Here is a 22,878-nt window from a genome sequence, read left to right on the forward strand (position 1 = left end):
CTGTTGAGAGAAACAGCTTCTATCGTCTTGAAGGCTCTGCCGTTTGGAGGTCTCCATTTCAGCAGTATCCTAATTTATAAGCTTAGCGAGTGCTGCCAATTCTAGATTCCCACATCTCAGGATGTTGTCTCTCCTACTATCAAACCCCAGTAAATGAGGTGTTAATGGAGTTTGAAAAAGCTGAGGTTCACCAGCCAAGTGAATAATGAGCGGACTGTATTGGGATCACAATCTTTAGCTCAATCATTCATTCTTTGACTTGGCTTTTCCTGAATCACTGTGTGTATGTCCCTTTGCTTCTAGAATGTATCTTCCAGAAAAGACAAATCACAAATGTGAGATGCTTTAAGGAGAGGATTTTTTAAAATATTGTATTTATTTATTTGACACAGAGAGAGAGAGAGAGAGATCACAAGTAGGCAGAGAGGCAGGAAGAGAGAGAGAGGGAAGCAGGCTCCCCACCAAGCAGAGAGCCCAATGTGGGATTCGATCCCAGGACCCTGAGATCATGACCTGAGCCGAAGGCAAAGGCTTAACCCACTGAGCCACCCAGGTGCCCCTAAGGAGAGGATTAAAGAAGAAAAAGGTGATAGGTGGTCAAGGTTCTATTCAGACCCGCAGTAGATTGATTACATGAGACCCACTTTACTCAAGTCTACCAACTCAAATACTAAACTCTTCCAGAAGCATCATACAGACACATCCAGAAATTAATGCTTCACCAGCTATCTGGGCATTCCTTAGCTTGGGCAAGTGGACACCAAAAATTAATTATCACACCTTGTTAGAATCTTCTTGAGTCAAGTATTAATAACTTCACTTTGCAGAGGGGCAAGCTATAGATCTGAGAAACCAAGTAACTTGCCCAAAGTCACAGAGCTAGTCAGTGGTGTTAGCAGGCAGATATCCAATCCAGTATTATTAACCGCTGCTCTGGATGTTTGGAAAGTATGGTGGCTCTCATTTAGCAGGTCCTGATATATTTAAAACAAAAGGTTTCTTTTTCTCTCTCTTCTGTTCTATTGTCTTTGGGCTCTTAAAAAGAGTTAAATTAGCATTTTACAACCATCTTAGAAAAGAAGGGATCAAGTTAGAATCCTCAAAGACTACTGAATCCAGGGGAAAAACTTCAGTGAGGTGCAGTGTATCTTCCCGCAGACAGCATATTAGCCGAAAGGAGGAAGACGGTAATTATATGGTGGAGAGCTCAGACCGTGCCTCCGCTGGGTGTTAAAAGTGAGCATCACCAATGAGGGCAAATGGACATTAGGAGCCTCCAGGTGGGATTCCTTAAGATGGATGTGGTGTCACCTCTGCAGCATTGTGGCCAAGAATGCACAGCCAGAACTGAATTGTGAGGGAACAAGCACAACACGAGGAATGTTCTAGTAATAAAACGGACAGGGACTGCATTCTTCCAAAAGGTCAATATTTTAAGATTTGATTGATTGATTGATTCATTCATTCATTCATTTAAGAGAGAGTGAGAGAGAGAAAGGGAGTGCTAGCTGGGAGAGCAGCAAAGGGAGAGTGTCTCAAGCAGACTCAGCGCTGAGCCCAGAGCCCAGAGTGAGGTTCCATCTCCCAACCCTGAGATCATGACATGAGCCAAAACCAAGAGTCAGATGCTCAACTGACGGAGCCAGCCAGGTCCTCTCAAAATGCCAATAATTTAAAGAAAGAGAAAAGGTTCTAGTTAAAAGAGGCTAAAGGGGGAAAGAAGGAAAAAGGGGGCATGGAGGGAAAAGTTGAAAAAATAAGGAGGCTGAAGACCTGACAGCTAAATGTAAACCCTGACCCTATAGCGAATCCTGCACTGGAATGGGGGGGAAATGCCAGAAAGAAAGTGACTTACAGTAAAGGAAGCACAAATGATTAAACAAATGGGATAAGCAGTTAACAATAGGGGAACCTGGGCAAAGGGGACAGGGTCTTCTTTCTATTAATTCTTGCAAATAGGATTTAACATTCAAAAAAATATGTAAAACCATTCTTTCTTCTTCTTCCAAGTTTGTTTCACAGGTTTCTGATGCTTACAAGGGTAATCATATTGTATTTCCAAAGAAATAAACTCTTACCTGTTTTAACTATAGTAATGTTCTTTGTCCTTCTCTTTGTTGTTTCAGGAAAAAAAAAAAAAAAAAGAATTTCTCTTTTCTCCTTTCCACCCAATCCCAACATGCAAAGCTATATCTGAGATGTGCTTTTCCAAATATTCTCACTTATATCCTGGCCTTCATAGTAACCAGGCAGCATCAGCACAGAAGTCTGAAGATACTGAATTCTAGACCCAAAGTTCTCTAAGGTCTGGTTACTATTCAGAAGTAGCATATTACCAATAATAAACTTAGTCATACTGTATGGTACACAGAAATACTATATTTAAATTTTTAGTATATTTTATTCATCATGGATTTTTGCATTGGGATTTTTAGAAAATAATGCATTAAAATATTATCTTGAATTTTTTTGGTGATCCCTTAAATTCTGCACATGAGGCAAGTGCCTCACTTGCCTCCCCCTAGTCCCAGCCATGTTGTAACTCAAAGCTTATTAAAAAACAAAACAAAACAGATGTGGACAGGAAAAAAAAATGTATTGCAGAATACTGGTGAGGTTATATAACTGTTTGTTATATAATAACAAATTAATTATAATTATTATAATCAATTTGTGATTGATCCCTTTTACACTATAAAAAGAGCAATTCTGTACAATATTGTCCAAAAAAGCAAAAGAATTTATACATAAGCTGTAAGAAATGTTTTCATTTGCCACAAAGTTTCCTAATCCAGCCAACCTCCCAAAGACCATGTAGGAATCATGGACTAAGTTACATAACATGAAAAAAAATATCTATCAAGTGATACATGGATAAACAAAGAGGATATATATATATGCAATGGAATATTACTGAGCTACAAAGAAGAATGAAGCCCTGACACCTGCTACAACATGGATAAACCTTGGAAACTTTGTGCTCAATGAAATAAACACAAAACATAAAACTTAGGTGAAGTGTCTGGAATAGGCTAACCCATAGAAACAAAATAGATTTAGCGGTTGCTGGGGACTGAAGGGAGACACAAAAGGGGATTGATTGCTAACGAGTACAGGATTTCTTTTTGAGGTGACAAAAATGTTCTGCAATAGTGGTGATGGCTGCATGACTTTGTATATACATTAGAACTCACTGAATGGTACACTTTAAAAATACCTATTTTGGGGATATCTGAATCACGCCAACGATAGAGTATGCAGTTCTTGATCCTGGGGCCATGAGTTTGAGCCCCAGGTTAGGGGTGGAGAGTACTTAGAAAATAAATAAATAATAAAAGTAAAATAAATATATTTTAATGGTATGTGAGGTATGTGAATTGTATCTCAATAAAGCTGGTATTTAAAGAAACAAAAGAACAGCAACAAACACGGGAGAGATTCACCACAGAACAAAGATACTAAATATTAGAAGAGAAGAAAATGTGGCTGTTTGCTGCTGAGGCAGCTGGAGGCAGCTGGAGATGGTGAGACGTGCAGTAGCCTTGGCTGATGTTTTTAATGGATCTAGTTCTGGCTTTGCTAACTGCTTAACCTTTCTGAGCCATGTTTTCTCATTTGCAAAAACGTGGATAAGGTTTACTTCCCAGGATCGGTATGAGGGCTCATGAGGTCACATGCACACAGGCCTTGACACTCCATAATGGGGACAAATTTCCCGCTTCGGGAGGGGGTCAGGGGCCCCGTAAACTTATTTTTGGAACATGCTCTGCATCCATCCAGGGACAACAGTGCCCATGCTTGTAGACCTTAACAACCACCAATCTATTTTCCTCCTCATTGCTAAATAGTCACTAAGTATCCACAGAACAAAGGGGGGTCATAAGACAGATTATTTTTGTTTTTTAAAAAGTGGGAAATAAGTATCCAGCTGCTCAAGAGTACCCCAGGAAGATCTGTGGTGAGTCTCTACTTCACAGGGCAATTTTGTCACTGAAAGTCGTAGCACCTCGTTGGACTATCTAGTTGAGATGAAAAGAGATTTCAGAAGGACCCTTAGACATGAGAGGGTGGCAGAAAATCCCTACCAGGTTACGGAAAAGCATTAATAGCAAAGGCCCTTACCTCCAGCTAACCCAGGAGCTCGTCATAAAACCGGGTGTGGGCAGGGAAATCACTGCACGGGGACTGGAAGAGCTGCCCCGGCCATATTGATCCTTTCACATTCCATGGAAGGCCCCGGCCTTTCTTTTCTGAAAAGTCTAAAAAGTATCTCCAAGGAAGCAAAGCAGGGAGAAACTGCTCTTAAAATCCTCCTTCCAGGGTGGTCTGCTTTGCTTACAGCTCTTGGCTCTAAGGAGGGCCCAGATTTTTGCCTGAATGTTTGCTAAGGCCTGTGGGGATGGGAGAGAGCCCCGCCCCAACCAGGGGTGCTCTCTCAGGGGGTAGGACCCATGCTGGACCTCACAGCATCTACCTCCAGTGGCCACAAGTCCTCTAAGAGCCTTTGGAAGACATTCGAGCTCGTCAAGAAAAAAAAAAAATTATTTGCCCTCTTGGATCGTTTAAATATTTTGAAAGCTGGGGCCGCCAAAAACTCCAAAAGGAAAAAAAAAAAATCAGTACTGGTGCCAGAGGACACTTCTGGATTTTCTAAAATGGACTTTCTACTTCAGGAAGGTAGGAAACAACTGACTGATGATTTAGCAGGATAACAATGACACACAGAAGCACAGGATACGTAAAGGATTATCTGTTTGGTAGTAAATTAGAATGAGCAAATATGAGTCCCTTGAAACAAGGCAAATTTATCCATGGCATAACGCCATGCCTAAAGCAGCATTTAAATGATACTCAAATGAGCAATCTGCCAAATTATATCCAGCATTATAATATTCATTAATTTTGAAAGAAAAACTTCCATTATGGCGACGCCCGTGCTAACAACAGCAATAAAAACCCTCTGACATAAACACAGACAGTCCCCATTCAATTGTTATTTTGGGTTTAACAACCCACGACTATGACTATAAATCTAGGTGAAACAAAAGGACAGAAAATAGTGTGATTTCCTGGAAATCCCACAATGCAATTTCACTTTGAACTTGCAAGCACATATCCCCTCATGATCTGCATGCAACTGGGTGGCGTTTTGTTCTAGAAGGATGGGCCCCAATTAAAAATAATGAGGCCTGTCTCCAGCCGCCAGACCTAATTAGAGATAATGAGGACTGATAGCTACCGAAATAGATTCATTTTTCTCTGATAGACAAATTGGGACAGGGGCGTTGGTAGGGGTCATTGGGCCAGGCCTGGCAACAAAGGATGGGTCACTCAGGCTTAAGAAGCTCTTGCGAATCCAGTTATTAAATAAGGAAGTGGAATAACCTCATAAGACGTTCATCCATCAGCCACTTATAATCTGCTACATTCAGAGATACATTGCTCGCCAAACATTGTGTCTTTTAGTATTAAAAAAATTTTTTTTTAAGATTTTATTTATTTATGTGACAGAGACACAGTGAGAGAGGGAACTCCAGCAGGGGGAGTGGGAGAGAGAGAAGCAGGCTTCTCACCAAGCAGGGAGGCTGATGCAGGGCTCGAACCGAGGACCCTGGTATCAGGACCTGAGCCAAAGGCAGATGCCTAACCACTGAGCCACCCAGGAGCCCCAGTATTAAAACTTTCTAAGAATAACTATGTTATTTAAATGATTGTGTTTAAAAGCACCAAGAACTGTGGTTGACTTCATGTATGTCCGCATGTTGGTGCTTATGTGGGGGACACATACACACACACACACACACACACACACGTGCATATACACACAATTTGGAAGATTTATAGATTTACAGAAACATTGCAAAAACAATAGAGGGTTTCCTCAGATCCTTCATCCAGTTTCCCCTAATGACAACATCTTACATAACCTGGCACACTGGCCACAACAAAGAAGTGAAATTAACATTACTGTCAACTAGACTCATTAGCATGGGAATGGAAGTAGTGAGACCAAGACAGCGAGATGGAATTGGATGGGGGCGAGGCAGCAGGAAGTAGTGCTGGGGTTACAAACTGTGGGGGACCTGGGCAACTGGTCAGTGATGGAACTGCTCACCAGAGGAGAATACTTGGATAGGTACAAGCATGCAAGCAAGTTGTACCCAAGGACTCAGATTGACCTATTTGCAAAGGCCACCACAAGCTGATAGCACTTCTGTGTCATCTGAAGTCCTTTCTGGACAGGCCTGTGATGCAAGAATGAAGAACAGTTATCAAGGATAACCTGGGTGGCTCAGTGGGTTGGGCATCTGCCTTCAACCGGGGTCATGATCCCAGGGTCCTGGGATTGAGCTCTAAGCTGGGGTCTCTGCTTGGCAAGGAGCCCACGTCCCCCCTCCCTCTATCTGCTGCTCCCCCTGCTTGTGTGCACGTACTCTGTCAAATAAATGAATAAAAATTTAAAAAAATGAAATAAAAATGAAAAAAAAAGAAGAAGAAGAAAGCAAGCAAGCCTTAAGGGAGGAGATCCAAGGTGCTCTCAGGGTGATATATTTGGGAAGAATTTACATTTCAGTGTAAATCCATCATCCACTCCTGGGTCCCCGAGCAAGATTTTAACTGCTAGTAAAATGATTTTAATATCAAAGAGATGTACTGAAAAGGTGTATTTTGTCAAAAATATCTTAATCTAGAAGAGAAAAAAGTTTTAAAAGTAGGTTTGGCAGATTAGATTTCTTTCTAAAACTAGTCACCACAATAGGTCCCATTCCACCTGCTCTTCTAGATCTTTCCATTCCTCTATAGAAGATGGAGTTAAATTCTCTCTCTTGAATTTAGATGGGCCTGTGACTCACTTCTAACCAGCAGAATGTGGCAGAAGGGACGCTGTGTGGCTTCTGGGCCTAGGTCAAAGACACAGTTGCCATCGACAGTCTGGCTGCCCCAGGGCTGCCATGCTGTGAGGAAGCCTAGCTATGTGGAGAGGCCACATACAGACCCTCTGAATGGTGGGGTCTTGTCCTTCAGTCTACGCCAGCAAGGAGCCAGACTTCAGAGTGAATGAGTCTTCAGATACTTTGAGCCCAGCTGTCAAGTCACTGCCAACCCCAACTCTCCAGTCTTCCCAGCTGAGGTCCCAGACATCAAGGAGCCAAAACAAGACCAGCTGGGATTCATTTCCCATAGAATCAGTGAGAACAAGAAAGGGAGGAGGTTTTATGCCACTAAGTTTGGGATGGCTTATTACTCCCCAAGATTAACTAAAACCATGAGAAATATATTCTTTTACTGACCTCCACCTAAATTAACCATTGCTTTTTTAACCTTGATGAACACACGGAGGACACCCACCTCTGAGGAATTCTCAAAAACAGCAAGAGGGGGCGCCTGGGTGGCTCAGGGGGTTGAGCCTCTGCCTTCGGCTCAGGTCATGATCTCAGCGTCCTGAGATCAAGCCTTGCATCGGGCTGTCTGCTCAGCAGGGAGCCTGATTCCCCCTTTGTCTCACTCTGCCTCCCTCTCTGACTACTTGTGATCCCTCTCTCTCTGTCAAATAATTAAAACAAACCTACAAACAAACAAAAAACAGCAAGAGACCTTCTAGAACACTGCTGCCTAAAGATCTGCGAACGAGCAGCATCAACACCAACTGGGATCACTCAGAACTATACAATTTCAGGCCTCATTGTAGACTTACCGAACCAGAACCTGCCTTTGAATAAGATCTCCAGGTGACCAACATTCATTGTGTGAAGTGTGAAAAACTGGCCTCCCTGCTTCTGTCCCCACAGGTTGAACTGAATGCTTAAGTATCACCTTTATTTGTTCCCAAACCTATCTGTAACTGGTTAAACATGCTATTGTAATTAAGTTATTCCTTTCAGCATCAAGCAAACTGATGAAGTTCCAGGACACGGATAGTCCTCAAAGAGAATGTAACCCAGGTGTTAATTTCCATTAAATAAGTAAAGGGGAGAAAGTTGTGAAAGATTCAGGATAAAAATCTAGAGGGATTTGACTCTAGACCATATGCTTGTATCCTGCCCAAGTCTCTGTGTTGGAGCCCTAATTCCCAGGTGATGATATCTGGAGGTTAACACTTCTGGGGAGGTAACTGGGTTTAGAGTAGTTCACCAGAATGCAACATCCATGGTGGGATTGGTCCCCTCATAAGAAGAACAAGAAAGAAAGGCTGTGTGAGCACACAGCAAGAAGATGACCTTCTACAAAAGTCTTCATCAAGAACCAAATCTCTTGGCACCTTGATTAGACTTCCCTAGCTCCAGAATTGTGAAAAATACATCTGTTCTGTAAGCCACTCAGTCCACAGGGTTTTGTCATAGCAGCCCGAGCAGACTAGCCCACATCCTGTACTCAGGGTCTTAAAGAGCAGTTTCCTGCCATATGATCCAGGAATTCCACTCCTAAGAGTATACTCAAAAAAACTGAACACAGGGATTCGGGGACTCAGCTACTTATACACCCAGGTTCATAATAATATTTCTTGCAAGAGCCAAAAGGTAGAAATAACCTGCATGTCTATCATCAGATAAATAAAATGTGGTATATGTATGTATGTGAACACAGACAATAAAACGAGTGAATATATATTTATATACATGAGCAATGGAACACTATTCAGCCTCAGTAAGGAAGGGAAGGGGGCGCCTGGGTGGCTCAGTGGGTCAAAGCCTCTGCCTTCAGCTCAGGTCATGATCTCAGGGTTCTGGGATCGAGCCCCACATCAGGCTCTCTGCTCAGCAGGTAGCCTGCTTCCCTTCCTCTCTCTCTGCCTGCCTCTCTGCCTCCTTGTGATCTCTTTCTGTCAAATAAATAAATAAATAAAAATCTTTAAAAAAAATTTTTTAAAAAGGAAGGGAAGAAAAGTCTGACAAATGCCGTAATACAGATGAATCTTGAAGACATCATGCTAAGCAAAATAAGTTACAAATGGACAAATCCTGAATGATGCTACTTATAGGAGATTCCTGGAGTAGTAAAATGGGTACAGAAAGAAGAGTGCTTACCAGGGGCTGTGGAGATAGGAGATGGGAGTTAGCATGTGATGGGGACAGAGTTTCCATTTGAGAAAATGATTCCATTTTGGAGATGAATGGTGGTGATGTTTGCACAACACTGAGAATATAATGAATGCTGCATAATTGTATACTTAGAAATGGTTAAGATGGTAAATTTTATGTATATCTACCACCACTAAAAAAATTATCTCATCCATGAAAAATCTCTCCCTCTATTTATCCCTGTCTTCCTTCCAGACCTTAAGAGATTTAAAGCCTTTCTCTAGAAAACTCTTTGGCAACAACGAACTAGAAGAAAAATTAAGAAAACAATTCAATTTCCAGTAGCATCAAAAAGAATAAAATACTCATGAATAAGTGTAACCAAGGAGGTAAAAGATATATCAGTATGCCAAAAAGTTTAAGATATTAAAAGAAGTTGAACCCTAGTAAGTGGAAATGAATTCCACATTCATGGATTAGAATATCGTTAAAATAGAGGTGCCTGGGTGGCTCAGTGGGTTAAAGCCTCTGCCTTCGGCTCAGGTCATGATCCCAGGGTCCTGGGATTGAGCCCTGCATCGGGCTCTCTGCTCAGCGGGGAGCCTGCTTCCCTTCCTCTCTCTCTGCCTGCCTCTCTGCCTACTTGTGATCTCTGTCTGTCAAATAAATAAGTAAAATCTTAAAAAAAAAAGAATATTGTTAAAATGTCCCTATAGCCTAAAGGAATCTATAGATTCAATACCATCCTTATCAAAATTCCAATGCCATTTTTCATAGATATGAAAAAAAAATCCTAAAATTTGTATGAACCGGGGGCACCTGGGTGTCTCAGTCAGTTAAGTGTCAGATTCCTGATTTTGGCTCAGGTCTTGATCTCAAGGTTCTGGGATCGAGCCCTGCACCAGACGGCACACCAGCACAGAGTCTGCTTGTCCCTCTCCCTCTAATCCCCTCCCTGCTTGTGCTCGCTCTTGCTCTCACTCTAAAATAAAGAAAATCTTTTTAAAAAGTTGTATGAACTGGGGCGCCTGGGTGGCTCAGTGGTTTGGGCTGCTGCCTTCGGCTCAGGTCATGATCTCAGGGTCCTGGGATCGAGCCCCGCATCGGGCTCCCTGCTCCGCAGGAAGCCTGCTTCCCTCTCTCTCTCTCTCTCTGCCTGCCTCTCTGCCTACTTGTGATCTCTGTCTGTCAAATAAATAAATAAAATCTTAAAAAAAAAAAAAAAGTTGTATGAACCAAAAACAAAACAAACAAACAAACAAAAAACCCTGAATAGCCCAGGCAATATGGAGAAACAATAAAAAAAAGCCAGAGGTATTCCACTTCCAGATTTCAAACTACATTGCAAAGCTCTAGTAATCGACAGGTTGGTAATGGCATAAAAACAGACACAGGTTAATGGAACAGAGAGACCAGAAATAAACTCATATCAATTTATGAAAAAGGAACCAATTAATGCACAATAATAGAGACAAGAATATACAATAAATGATACTCTCTTTAATGAATGGTATAGGGAAAACTGGACAGCCACATGCAAATGAACTGGATCACTATCTTACACCATACACCAAAATCAACTAAAAATGGATTAAAGACATGAAACCATAACACTCCTAGAAGAAAAGAGGGGATCAGCTCCTTGACGTTGGTCTTAGCATGATTTTTTGAATTTGACTCCAAAAGCAAGGTAATCAGAGGAAAAACATCTGGGACTACATCAAACTAAAAAGTTTCTGCACGACAAAGGAAACCATTAACAAATAAAAGTCCACCTACAGAATGGGAGAAAATACTTGCAAACTATGTCCAATAAGGGGATCTTATCTGAAATATCCAAAGAACCCATACAACTCAATAGCAAAAAGAAAGAAAGAAAGAAAGAAAAGAAGAGAGGAGAAAAAAGAAAGAAAGAAAAGAAAAAGAAAAAAAATGGAAAAAATGGACACAGGACTTATATGATGGTCATTTTTCCAAAGAAGACATACAAATGGTCAACAGGTACATGAAAAGTTGTTCAACATGAGTGAGCATCAGGAAAATGCAAATCAAAATCCCAGTGAGATCACCTCATACCTGTAGGATGTCTGTCATCAAGAAAACAAGGAATAGCAAAGGTTGATGAGAATGTGGAGAGAATGGAACTCCTGTACACTGCTGCTGAGAATATAAACTGGTGCAGCCACTGTGGGAAATAGTATGACGTTTCCTCAAGAATGTAGTAGAACTACCATAGGATCCAGCAAGCCCACTGATGGGTATATATCCAAAGGAAACAAAATCACAATCTTGAAGCGGTTCCTATACTCCCGTGTTCATTGTGTCATTATTCACAATAGCCAAGGTACGGGAACTATCTGAGTGTCTGTCAATGGATGAGTGGATAAAGAAGATATGGGGTGTGTGTGTGGGGGTGTATATTCACACACACAATGAAATATTATTCAGCCTCAGAAAAGAAGGAAATCCTGCCATTTGCAACAACATGGATGAACTTGGAGGACATCATGCTGAGTGCGGTTATCCAGAGAAGGACAAATAAGGCATGGTATCACTTCTATATGCTATCTAGAAAAGTCAAACTCAACACAACAGTAGAAAAGTGGTTGCCAGGGTCTGAGGGGCTTGGAATATGGAGAGGTTGGTCAAAACGTACGAATTTTCACTTATAAAATGAGTAAGGTCTGAGAATCTAATGTGAAATATGGTTACTGTAGTTGGTAACACTGTTGTATAATTAAAATTTGCTGAGAGGACAACTTAAATGTTCTCACACACATTAAAAAAATAGGTGAGATGATGGACAGGTCAATTAACGTGATGAGAGGAACAGTGCACAAAATACAGGTGTGTCAAACCATCATGTTATACATTCAAGTATCTTACAACTTTGTCAGTTATACCTTAAACTAGAAAACAACAACAACAATGGTTTGTATTCTTTGGCAAATTTTTTCCTGTTAGTCTGTAACATTAAAAAAAAAAAGTAAAGTAAAAATGTTATTTTATTTATGACAGAGATAGTGAGAGAGGGAACATAAGCAAGGGGAGCCGGGAGAGGGAGAAACAGGTTCCCCGCTGAGCAGAGAGCCCAATATGGGGCTTGATCTCAGGACCCTGGGATCATGACCTGAGTCAAAGGCTGACGCTTAATGACTGAGCCACCCAGCTGCCCCTAACATTTACTTTTCTTGCAGTAAGAACCTTTAACATGAAGTCCCCACTCTTAACAGTTAACCACAGGCACTATGTTGTACTGAGCTGTAGAACGTCTTTATGTAATTCAACCTTTACATCTGGTGAGTCAAGTCCCCATGTCCCCCTCTTCCCACCCCTGGTAACCACCGGTCTACTATTTCTACAAGGTTGACTGTCTTAGGGATCTCATATGTAAAACCATGCAGTATTCGTTGCTCTGCGACTGGCTTACTCCACTTAGTGTAATGTCTTCAAGGCTGACTAATTTCTATTTACTTCTTAGTTCTTGTCACCAGTATGATATTGTATGCTTTAAATATTTTTTAAAATCCTCATTTGTAACTTAAAAATAAAATCAGCCAAAGGAGTACGAACACCTTACACCAAACACCCCACTCATCTACCCCCCTCTCCCACCAGGAGCCCAATCCTTTCCAGAATCTGACAGATAAATAAGGTGACAGTGACTTCACATCTGAGTTTTAAAACACCAACAAGGAATGACATAGAGCATTTGAGAATGACTTCACCCTTTCCCCAAGAACCAAAGGAGAAAATTTTTTTTTTTTTTCTGGTAAAGAAAAACAGTTAACAGATTCGCCTCATACTTAGACCACACAAGGATCTCACCAAGTGTCAGATCTCACAGAACTATCTTCTCACTGAAAGACCCTGCCTAATGCTACTGTGTCTATTTTTGTGACCTCAGAGGTCTTGGGAAAGAGGAGAAGGAGGAAGTCTGCATCTCCCGATTCTGAGAACTAAAGGTGTGTTTGAATATGAACAGCTAGTTTTTACTTGCCTAAGAAAGGAGAGTAGACCTACAGTGGAAGATTCCAGAAACCCTTTCAATGTGCTCATATAATATAAGCTCTAACTGTGTGCACGATCCTTCTACCCTTCATCTTCATGGCCAAAGGGACCTTGGCTTCCATCAGCATGTCTGCCCCTTAGGTTCCACTGCTTGGGGAAGACACCACGATTGTCAGAACTGGAAGGGATTGCTGACCAGGATGGACTTCAGCTGATGGGTGCTGTTAGATTTTTAAGAGGCAAAAAACAAAGGAGCTCTAAGAGGTGTTTACTGGGACCACCAACAGGTAGGTATGTTCTTCTCACAAGTTACTTAATTTTGGTCCCCCATTTACTGCCCCTAGGGCAGTAACAAGGGGCAGCTTTGGTAACAGTTACTGGCCTAATAGCAGATCTGTTCTGTTGTTCATTCGCAACATCACCCACACTGACAGCCTGGAAAGGATGTTAAGAGTACACCCACCAGACAGGTGACAGGAGAAATACAGTGACTGAACTAAACACCTAGATAGAACTTTCTGTGAGGATGGTAATGGTCTTTACATGTGATGGCCAATATGGTAGCCATGAGCCACATGGGACCAACAAACACTTGAGATGGGGCTAGTATGGTGACTTTCATTTAAATTGTTAAATTTTAAAGAGTGATTACCATATTGGACAGTGAAGATCTAGAAAAAAAAATTTTTTTAAAGATTTTATTTATTTGACAGAGAGAGAGATCACAAGTAGGCAAAGAGGCAGGCAGAGAGAGGGGGAAACAGGCTCCCCACTGATCAGAGAGCCCAATTTGGGGCTTGATCCCAGGACCCTGAGACCATGACCTGAGCCAAAGGCAGAGGCTTAACCCACTGAGCCACCTAGGCTCCCTAGACAATTTTCTTTTTAATCTGTTTCCTTTCTTCCCTAGTCTTTCAGTAGACCAGTGGTTCTTGGCCAAGGCAAGTTGCTTCCTGAAACCCAGGGGACATTAATGTCTGAGGACACTTTTGTTTTTCCTGATAGGGGAAGGCATGCTATGGGCATGTGGTAGGGAGGCCAGCGATATGGCTAAACATCCTACAATTTGTAGGATGCCCCCCCACAACTCCGAAGAATCATCGAGGGGCGCCTCGATGGCTCAGTCAGTTAAATGTCTGACTCTTGGTTTCAGCTCAGGTCCTGATCTCAGAGTCGTGGGATCTGCATTCAGTGCACAGTCGGCTTGTCCCTCTCCCTCTACTCCTCCCCTTGCCCTCTCTCTCTTCCAGAAATAAAATCTTAAAAAAAAAAAAATCCTCAAGGACAAATGTCCATAGTACCAAGGCTCAGAGCCCAACCATGAGCCTTTTATTATGGTAAGGAAATGCTTTCCTAATTTGTAGCTCTCCTATGCATTTCCCTGATTAAAAAAGCAAACAAACAAACTTAAATTGAGGTAAACATAGAACATAAAATTTACCATACTATGTTTGCTCCAGTTCAGTGGTGCTAAGGACATTTGCATCATTGTGCAACAAATCTTTAGAACTTTTTTGTCTTTCAGAGTGGAAAATCTATGCCCATGAAACAGTAACCCTCCATTCCTGCCCTCCCCCGCCCCCAACAAACACCATTCTGTTTTCTGTCACTGTGAATTGGACTATTCTAGGTTAAAAGTGGATTAGATGAGGGATCTAGCATAGAAGAGGAATCCTACATCATTTATGTTTTTGTGACTGGGCTTATTTAGGAGAATGTCCTCAGGGTTTTTCCTGGATGTAGCCCGTGTTGGAATTTTCTTCCTTCTTAAGGCTGAGTGTTCCCTTGTCCAACCACACTGTATTCTCCACTACTGGGCACGCGGGGCGCATCCACCTCTCAGCTATCGGACATCCTACAGCTACAAACAGCGAGGGGTCATTTACTTGATTTCAAATGAATGGTTTTGGAAGCATTTTACATTTACAGAAAAATTGCAATGATACAGAGACCTCCCACATTACAATGTCCTTGCACATTACAATGGTGCATTGTCAGAGCCATGGTGGTACATTTTCATAAATAGACTCCAGAATTGATTCAGATTTTATCCCCTCCCCCCTCCCCCCCACTATGTCCTTCTCTTCCTCTAGGATCCAACCCAGGATACCGCGCAGCCTTAGTTACCATGTCCTATGCAGTCTCCTTTGGTCTGGGACAGTTTCTCATACTTCTGCTGTTTTTCAGGACCATGACAGTTTTGAAGGGTACTGATCTGGTATTTTGTAGTTTGGGATTTTCTAATGTTCTAATGAGTAGTCTGAAGTCACAGGTTTTGTAGGAAGGGGCGAAGTGCCTTCTCATCCCATCACATCCTATCAGGGGGTGCATGGGATCCCCAGGGCATCACAGCCAACATTAACCTTCATCACTTGGTCAAGGTCATCTATGTGCCAGGCTGCTCCACTGTCAAGTTACTATTTCCCTCTCTAAATCCTGCAAGTTGGAGGGCAGGTCGCTAAGACCAGCTCAACAGTGAAGGGGAAGGGGGGAATCGTACCCCACCTCCAGGAGATGGAGGTCATCTGCATACAGTAATTGGGATTCTTCTGAAAGGAATATTTGTCTCTCATACATTTATCTATGTCTTCCATCATTTATATTGGAATGTACTCATGGATATTTAGCTTACACTGTGGGTTAAAAATCAGTTTCTCAGCTTTGGCCAATCGTTCCTTTTTTTCCCCCCTCCATTTTTCTCTATTTTTTTTTTTTTTTTTACTATGTTCAGTTATCTAACATATAGCCCATCATTAGTTTTTGATGTGGTGCGCAGCGATTCATTAGTTGTGTGTAACGCCCAGTGCTCATCACAACACATGACCTCCTTAACCCCTTCCCCCACCCCCACCCCCCCTTTTTGTAAAGAGAAAGAGAAAAGCACTGGCTCCGTTCACACATAGGATGGGGGGTAGCTGGGAGGGGAAGGGTGGAGCCAAGGGAGAGGGAGGCAGGGAGGGATTCTCAAGCAGCTCTCACAGTACTCACAGGTACTGGAGGCTGACCCAGGGCTCGATCTCAAGACCCTGAGAGCACGACCTCAGCTGAAATCAAGAGTCCGTTGATGAACTACTGAGTGACCCAGGCACCCTAGCCAACCCTTCCTTTTTAAAGGAGTGTATCACCAACCAGATCCTTGATATCGGATGCCATAAGGGGTGTCAAAGCTGACAAAACAGACTTTCTCCACGGAATGAGCCTTGCCTCCATGTTCCTACTGTGACAAAGGTCACACTGGTCATTCTTAACAAGCTGTTCTCCAACCCAGCTCCTATGAGTCAAGACTAAAATAAGGGCCAGTTGCAAATCACCTCTGGAATTATCCTGAGACACTTACAAGCATCCCCTCAAGATGGGGCTGTAACACCCTCCTGGGAGAGTCATTAAGGGGTCCGATAGAGAGCACATGGTCATTAGCACTGAGTTAGTCCATCAGGGCCACACATCCCTGGGTTCAGGAAAAGCAATAAAACCAGTCTGGGGTCCATTTGCCTAAAAGCAAAAACGGTTTCTCTAGACAAAGACAACAACCACTTAGAGTCCACTTCCATTTGCTCCGAGCACTTGACAAAACAATGTTTTCATAAAAAATATTTGGAATAAAACATTCATTTGGGTAAAGGGGTTTTGTTTTGAAGAAACAAGCCCTAGAAAGCCAAGACGATTGTATTAAATTCTTTGAAGCATTCCAGCTTTTTCGTTTTCTTCTGAAACAACTTGTCCCCCAACCCCACACACACACCCCCAACCTGTTCTTTTTTAATAGGAATATTTCTTACTTCTGCATTTAAAAATCAAAGCTGAGATGTGGGAGGGGACTTCTAGGCGTGGATCTAGAAGTTGCATATGAATCTAAATTGCCATTGCGATGGCCATTTTGATTTTTAAAATTTAGTGAGTGTTTTTCAAATCTGTAGAGTTTAAAGGAGATCGGTGTTACTCGCTGAATCAGTTCACAGTCCCAGGCACATGACTGGGTGGTCGTTTACTGTACCATGGTCTGTACTCACAGTACTCGTACTATGTGTATAAGTACCCTGTTTTCTTAGCATGTGTGTCATGGGGTTCACAGTCAGGAGCTCTGCCAAAGGAGTTTCAAACTCTGGGGCATTGTACTTAGGGGTGCTTTTCATTTCGGGGACAGATTCATTTCTGAAGTGCAGAGTCCTCCCTGGCCCCCAGTCCACATGCAGGACAACTTTCCTCCCGGAGTAGCAGGTACTGGTTCTGATAATGAGCTTTCTTGCCTGGGCACATCTGCCAAATTCCCACTGCACACCCTACTGTGAAATCGCTCTTTCAACAAATTCTAATGGAATTTAGAAGGGTTAAAGGGAAGCCCAGGGAGACAACACTTGGTAGGTTTCAAAGCACATAAGGTGTGCTGCAGACTCTCACACAGGCTGGGTGATCGAAAGGATATTCTTCGCAATGGAGAGTCCCAAACAAGTCAGGCGCTAGGACCTCCACCGTATTCTCCAAGCTGAAGCTGCAGAGGCCTTTTTGTCCGTTATACCCGTGCATGTAATCAGTGATTGTTCCTATTGTAAATCCCAGATTCACCATCTGCACGCTCCAAAGGGCTGGGTGATTGTTACTACCCCATCCCTATGGGATTAATCTGCAATTTCACACTAAATGATTTTTAAGTATAATTTGTTACAATGATACAACATTACCATTTCTAAAACAAACAGCCGGATTGTTACCTTGCAATAAAAAGCAGAGGGTGTCTACAAAGTGCTATATTTGAACAAGTTTACGTGTCATTCTGTTTTACAATCACTTCGCTTTAGACACAAGTGGGGAGAGATATGGGGGTAAAAAAAGAAAGAAACAAACAAACAAACAACAGTCCAGAAGCCTTGGGAAGGGGCTTTTAGTAAGCAAGAATGCTGCTTTTTGTTACTGGGGAACAGGATCTAAACATGAAATAGTGGTACTTGGAGTTCTCTGAACCGTCCTTTAAAACCATTCAGGGTTGTTTGGTGTTTGCAAGAGAGAGCCGCTTGCAGTGAAAAAACTGGAGCTTGGAATCTCTGTTGAACAATGAACTATTAAAGGTCTTTTTTGCCCACAGGAAGATCAAACCACCACCCCCAAATCAGTCTGTAATATTAAAAAGAGCTGGCATGAAGCATGCAGAATATTCCTTTTAAAAAGGCATGCTCCCCGCCCATGTCTTAATTATACAAAAGGTATTACTCCAAATGTTTTATCTATCCATTTCAAAATATATTACCCCCCAAATGAGTATGTATTTGAAATAAGTTTAACCAAAGTGAGGATTCCAAATATTTTCAACTACTTTCCTAAGGATGAAGCCTTTCCATCAGATTAAAACAAATATATCGGGGGCGCCTGGGTGGCTCAGTGGGTTAATGCCTCTGCCTTCGGCTCGGGTCATGATCCCAGGGTCCTGGGATCGAGCCCCGCATCGGGCTCTCTGCTCAGCCAGGAGCCTGCTTCCTCCTCTCTCTGCCTGCCTCTCTGCTTACTTGTGATCTCTCTCTGTCAAATAAATAAATAAAATCTTTAAAAATATATATATATATATATATCTCAAATTCATTTTTCCTATACTTTTGCAGGGGGGCGGGTCCTAAATATTCCCTTTGGGTTCAGATGGTTGAGAGGTTAGATACGGTTATTTATTTATTTATTTATTTCAGATATGATTATTCAACAGAGTTATAAAGTGGTCTGTACATTGCGCTGCCCAGTGCGCTCAATTCCATGTCTTTTAATCTAGCCTATAAACGGTGTGTGTGGCCTCTATGGGGCCAGTGTGAAGACCAGCAATTCCATGGCATGTAGCTGTGTCCTTAGCACTGGGACCCGCCTTGTCCCAAGCCATGCATCCTAAGAAGTGATGCCTAAAGTACACTGCCCATGAGAAGCCACTTAGTGCGGGAAAGTACAAGGGAGGGGTCCATAAACAACTTCTTCCCCATCCCCTGATGTGGTCAGATTGAACAGATCAAGTAAACCAAATCAGAGTGAGTGTCTCATCTCTCCTACGGGTGCAAGTAATGTTAAGGACACAGTACCGTAAGGACTAAGCTGGATGGGCAAAGCACATTGCTGAGGAGAGGAAGTTGCAGAAAAACGGTAGATTATTTGTATTAGCTACTGATAATCCTACTCAGGTTTTAATGGCAACGTGGGTGCATAAGGCATGCACACACAAACATTTTGTTTTTGTCTCCACTCTAAGAAAAATAACAAAAAAACAGATTCAAAGTCAAACAGTAAAGACCTAGACATTAGGGATGAGCAATAAGGAGTGGTCAGGCCCGAGGCAAATTGAAGAGCATAGAGCCATCTCTCAAACTGGAGGCAGCTACGTTCAGTCCCAGCCGATGACTACCTCATGGGCTTGTTGGCTTCATGTGGCCAACTTTTCTGATTTGTCAAGAAAAGCTGGAAATCCCAGCTTGAAGGATTTCTAAATGCTGGCTTCTAATTCAAGTGATTTTTTTTTTTAATTGTTTTTTAAAGTCCTTGAGCCAAATGAAGCCTGTCTGTGGCTGAATGTGGCTTACACACCACTGGTTCAGGATCTTTGATAGACACCATTAGAAAAAGACAAAACATAGCATGTAGGATTGGAGGTTAACTGCGCCTGTAACATAGGTCTAGTGGTGAGAGCAATGGGACAGGCACAATGAGGAACTGCCACAGGAGCCACAAAGTGGCCAGATTAAATCAATTCTGGAATTTAGGCACAACACAGCTTTCCCCAAATGGTGATTGTCAGGGGGATTTCCTCGTGGAATGAAGGTAGGGGCTTAGACTGGGTACGATTATGGATTGGGGCAGAAGGCAAGGACCTTAAATATATCTTCATACCCAACACATCATGGTCTGGAGGGCCCATAACGGAACTGCTCCCTGGAAGCCAGAATAAGTCTGTGTCTAGCCCTTCAGATCACTAGAGAACAGCTACATTCAGACTTGGCTCCTCAAAATTTGAGACCTTCCCCCCAGAGCAACTCAACCAATTCCTCACTTTTTTCTAGAAGAATGAAGCTACTGAACAAGAAGTAGTACCTTTAGAAACATAAAAGCCAGGGCCCCTGGGTGGTTCAGTGGGTTTAAGCCTCTGCCTTCAGCTCAGGTCATGATCCCAGGGTCCTGGGATCGAGCCCCACACCGGGGCGGGGGGGGGGGGTCTCTGCTCAGTGGGGAGCCTGCTTCCCCCCCTGCCCCCACACCCTCTGCCTGCCTCTCTGCTAGTTGTGATCTCTGTTAAATAAATAAAATCCTTTTTTTTTTTTTAAGGCAGGAGCAGAAACATGGAGCAAAGCTCCTATAACTTGCTTGATGCACATCTGACAGTCACACTAACAGGCATAATCTAGATTTCTTAGTTACAAACAACCTTTCTGAAGAGTAGGACGGGACAGTGGTGGAGCTGGGTGTGGGCAAAGGCAGGAGATCACACAGATAGGAAAACGTCATAGTATTCCCTTTCTGGAAACACTGGAGGGTTTGGCGTCCTTTTATTAAATAAGATGCCAGACAAAATTATAACCAGCAGTTCCTCTATGAACGCGCTCCCAAAGAGAACCATAATACACATATAAATCAGGCTAACAGGAGCAGAGATCAATGACCAGCGTACTTTCATGTTTCACAGGAAAACAACAAATTCTGTGCTCCCATCTTCAAAAACGGCATTCAGACATGGAACAGTGGCTTCACAGTGCTGAAGAACCCACCTCTTAGGAAATCATCAGAAGTGACTTTTTAAGTGTGGCCTTGAGCCCAGGGGAGTAAAGACTGGGTATGTTTTCTGTTGAGAACTTTCTGATAAGAAAATGCCACTTGACTAGTTTTTAACAATGGACAGGGCGGGGGAGGGGGGGACAACAATTTTTAAAGCCTGAAAATCTCCGGATTGTCGACTACGTGCCAGACACAGCTCAGGACAACGTGGTCTCAAGTATCTATTTGTGGTATAATTATTTACAAGAAGAAAACAAAACACCTTGAGCTTCCTGCTTCATAGATGGTCCTGTGGTTCAGAGAGTGAACCACAGACAGTCAGAGTGGAAGAAAGAGAAATGATGATTGCTACAAACTGTGTAATCCTGACCATGTTTCCTTTCCCTCCCTACTGTCAGAAACTCAGAACAATAAGCAAAGTGAAAGTCAAAAACTTAGGGATTAAAGAAGAAATGGTCATGGCCCCGTAACAGAAAAGATCAGGCTGCTTGAGCAAACAGAAGCTGCATTAAACCTGTGGAGTGAATTAATAGTTTTTAATCCTTCAAAACGAACACTGTACTCATATAGTGCATACAAGGAACTGGTCCTTCCAGGTACGAGCGAGTTGGTTTTAAGCAGGTCATTAACCTCATAAACAAATATTTTGCACATAGCCATAGGCACCTTAACTCCGAGCAGATTGGGCAAATGACTGTACTGCTGAGCTATCAAAATTTATCAGAGGCCCAGATGAGAACATTTTCCACTACATCAACCCAGAGAGTAAGCAGAAAAGCCAGATACCTGTTGTTTGTTCTCTCCCGCCGATTTTCTATAAAATTCAGGGGTCTGGTGAACGGGATGTCTGTTGAGCCTTTCGGAAATCTCCTAGCAGAGAAGCAGATATGTTTGCAAAGTCAGGAGTGAACTAAGACGATCCGGACGCAGAAGCAAATGATAAGGAGCTAAAACACCGTGGACATCAATGAATTTCATTCCCTTTCATTTAAAGAAGGGCACTGGCCTATTACCTACTATAGGTGCCCACACTTACTTCATCACAGAATCACGTGGGACACTTGTTGAACATAGATTCCCCGGCTCTTCCCTGTTACAGTTTTAATTTCCACCCAGGTGACTCTTACAATTCAACAGACTTGAGAAATGCCATATATTTATAAAAGGGAAAAATGCATTAATGTAACAAAAGAAGGGTTTCTGCTAAGTTACTCGGGTTTTCTGCATGCACTCAACTGTAGGTGTTGGAGAGGCAATATTTTCACCAACCATTCCTGAAGCTAAGAACTTAAAATGTCAATCTTTAGTAAAATAGCCACCGTTCCCAGCCAAAAGTCCAGGCAGAGCAGCCAAATTCTCCAAGGAAAAGGGAGGTTTTAGAGGACTGCCCAGAGGACCCTGAATCTCTCTCCTTTTTTTTTTTTTTAATCTTTTAATGAAGGGTCCCTTCCTGTCTTTTCCATAGTGCATGAGTTTATAGAACCCTCAGACTGAATGCCTTTTACTTAAAAAGCTTTACTGAATCCGTCAATTTGCAGAAGACTTTCCAAACTGCTATAAAGATATAAAATTCTACATTAGTGAAATGAGCTGTCATCTCAAAAGGAGGTAGTGAGGTCACCTCTATTTACATACAACTCCATTAAGGATTAACAGACAGACGCTTGAAAACTTTGAATTCTTACAACTTAACTTTCAAATTAATTATTGGTCACAAATTATAGTTCACTAAGGGATACTCAAAGCGAAGTCAACGACCTTTAGAAGCAGGCAAAATGAAAAACGTGAATCTATATAGGTCGGAGAGAAATGAAAAGTTAGTGTTTCAGGACCGTGACCTTAACCAACATCTGTAAACTCCACTCTTTCCCCCTAGAGAATGCAAGCTGATCTATTTACTCCTGGCAGAGAAGAAAGGAGTAAGGGCGCCCAGGTGCTAAAAGAAAACCATTCAGGGGACGTGGACCAGCGCCAAGGTCACAGCCCACCTGAATGAGAAATGAAATCCAGGTTCATCCAGCCTAGGGAGACCTGGCTCCTTCCTGGACGCAAGCTCCAGTTAGGAAAGCCTTCCCAACCACGGATTTGGAGACGCGGCTCCCCTGCCCGCTGCGGG

At 42.4% G+C, this 22,878-nt stretch overlaps 1 protein-coding gene across 1 annotated transcript in view; it reads right to left on the bottom strand.

Moving 5' to 3' along the window:
* Nucleotides 1–22,834, bottom strand: part of MYO1H (myosin IH) — a 105,635-nt gene extending 82,801 nt beyond the window's left edge. The window contains exons 1-2 of the mRNA XM_032310958.1: nucleotides 22,751–22,834; nucleotides 21,549–21,632 (exon numbers count right to left, since the gene is read on the bottom strand). The gene's annotated coding sequence lies outside the window, so the exon portion shown is untranslated. The remainder of the gene's footprint in view (nucleotides 1–21,548; nucleotides 21,633–22,750) is intronic.
* Nucleotides 22,835–22,878: the final 44 nt, after the last annotated feature.

Source organism: Mustela erminea, chromosome 13, assembly GCF_009829155.1.
Source record: "Mustela erminea isolate mMusErm1 chromosome 13, mMusErm1.Pri, whole genome shotgun sequence".
Lineage (NCBI taxonomy): Eukaryota > Metazoa > Chordata > Mammalia > Carnivora > Mustelidae > Mustela > Mustela erminea.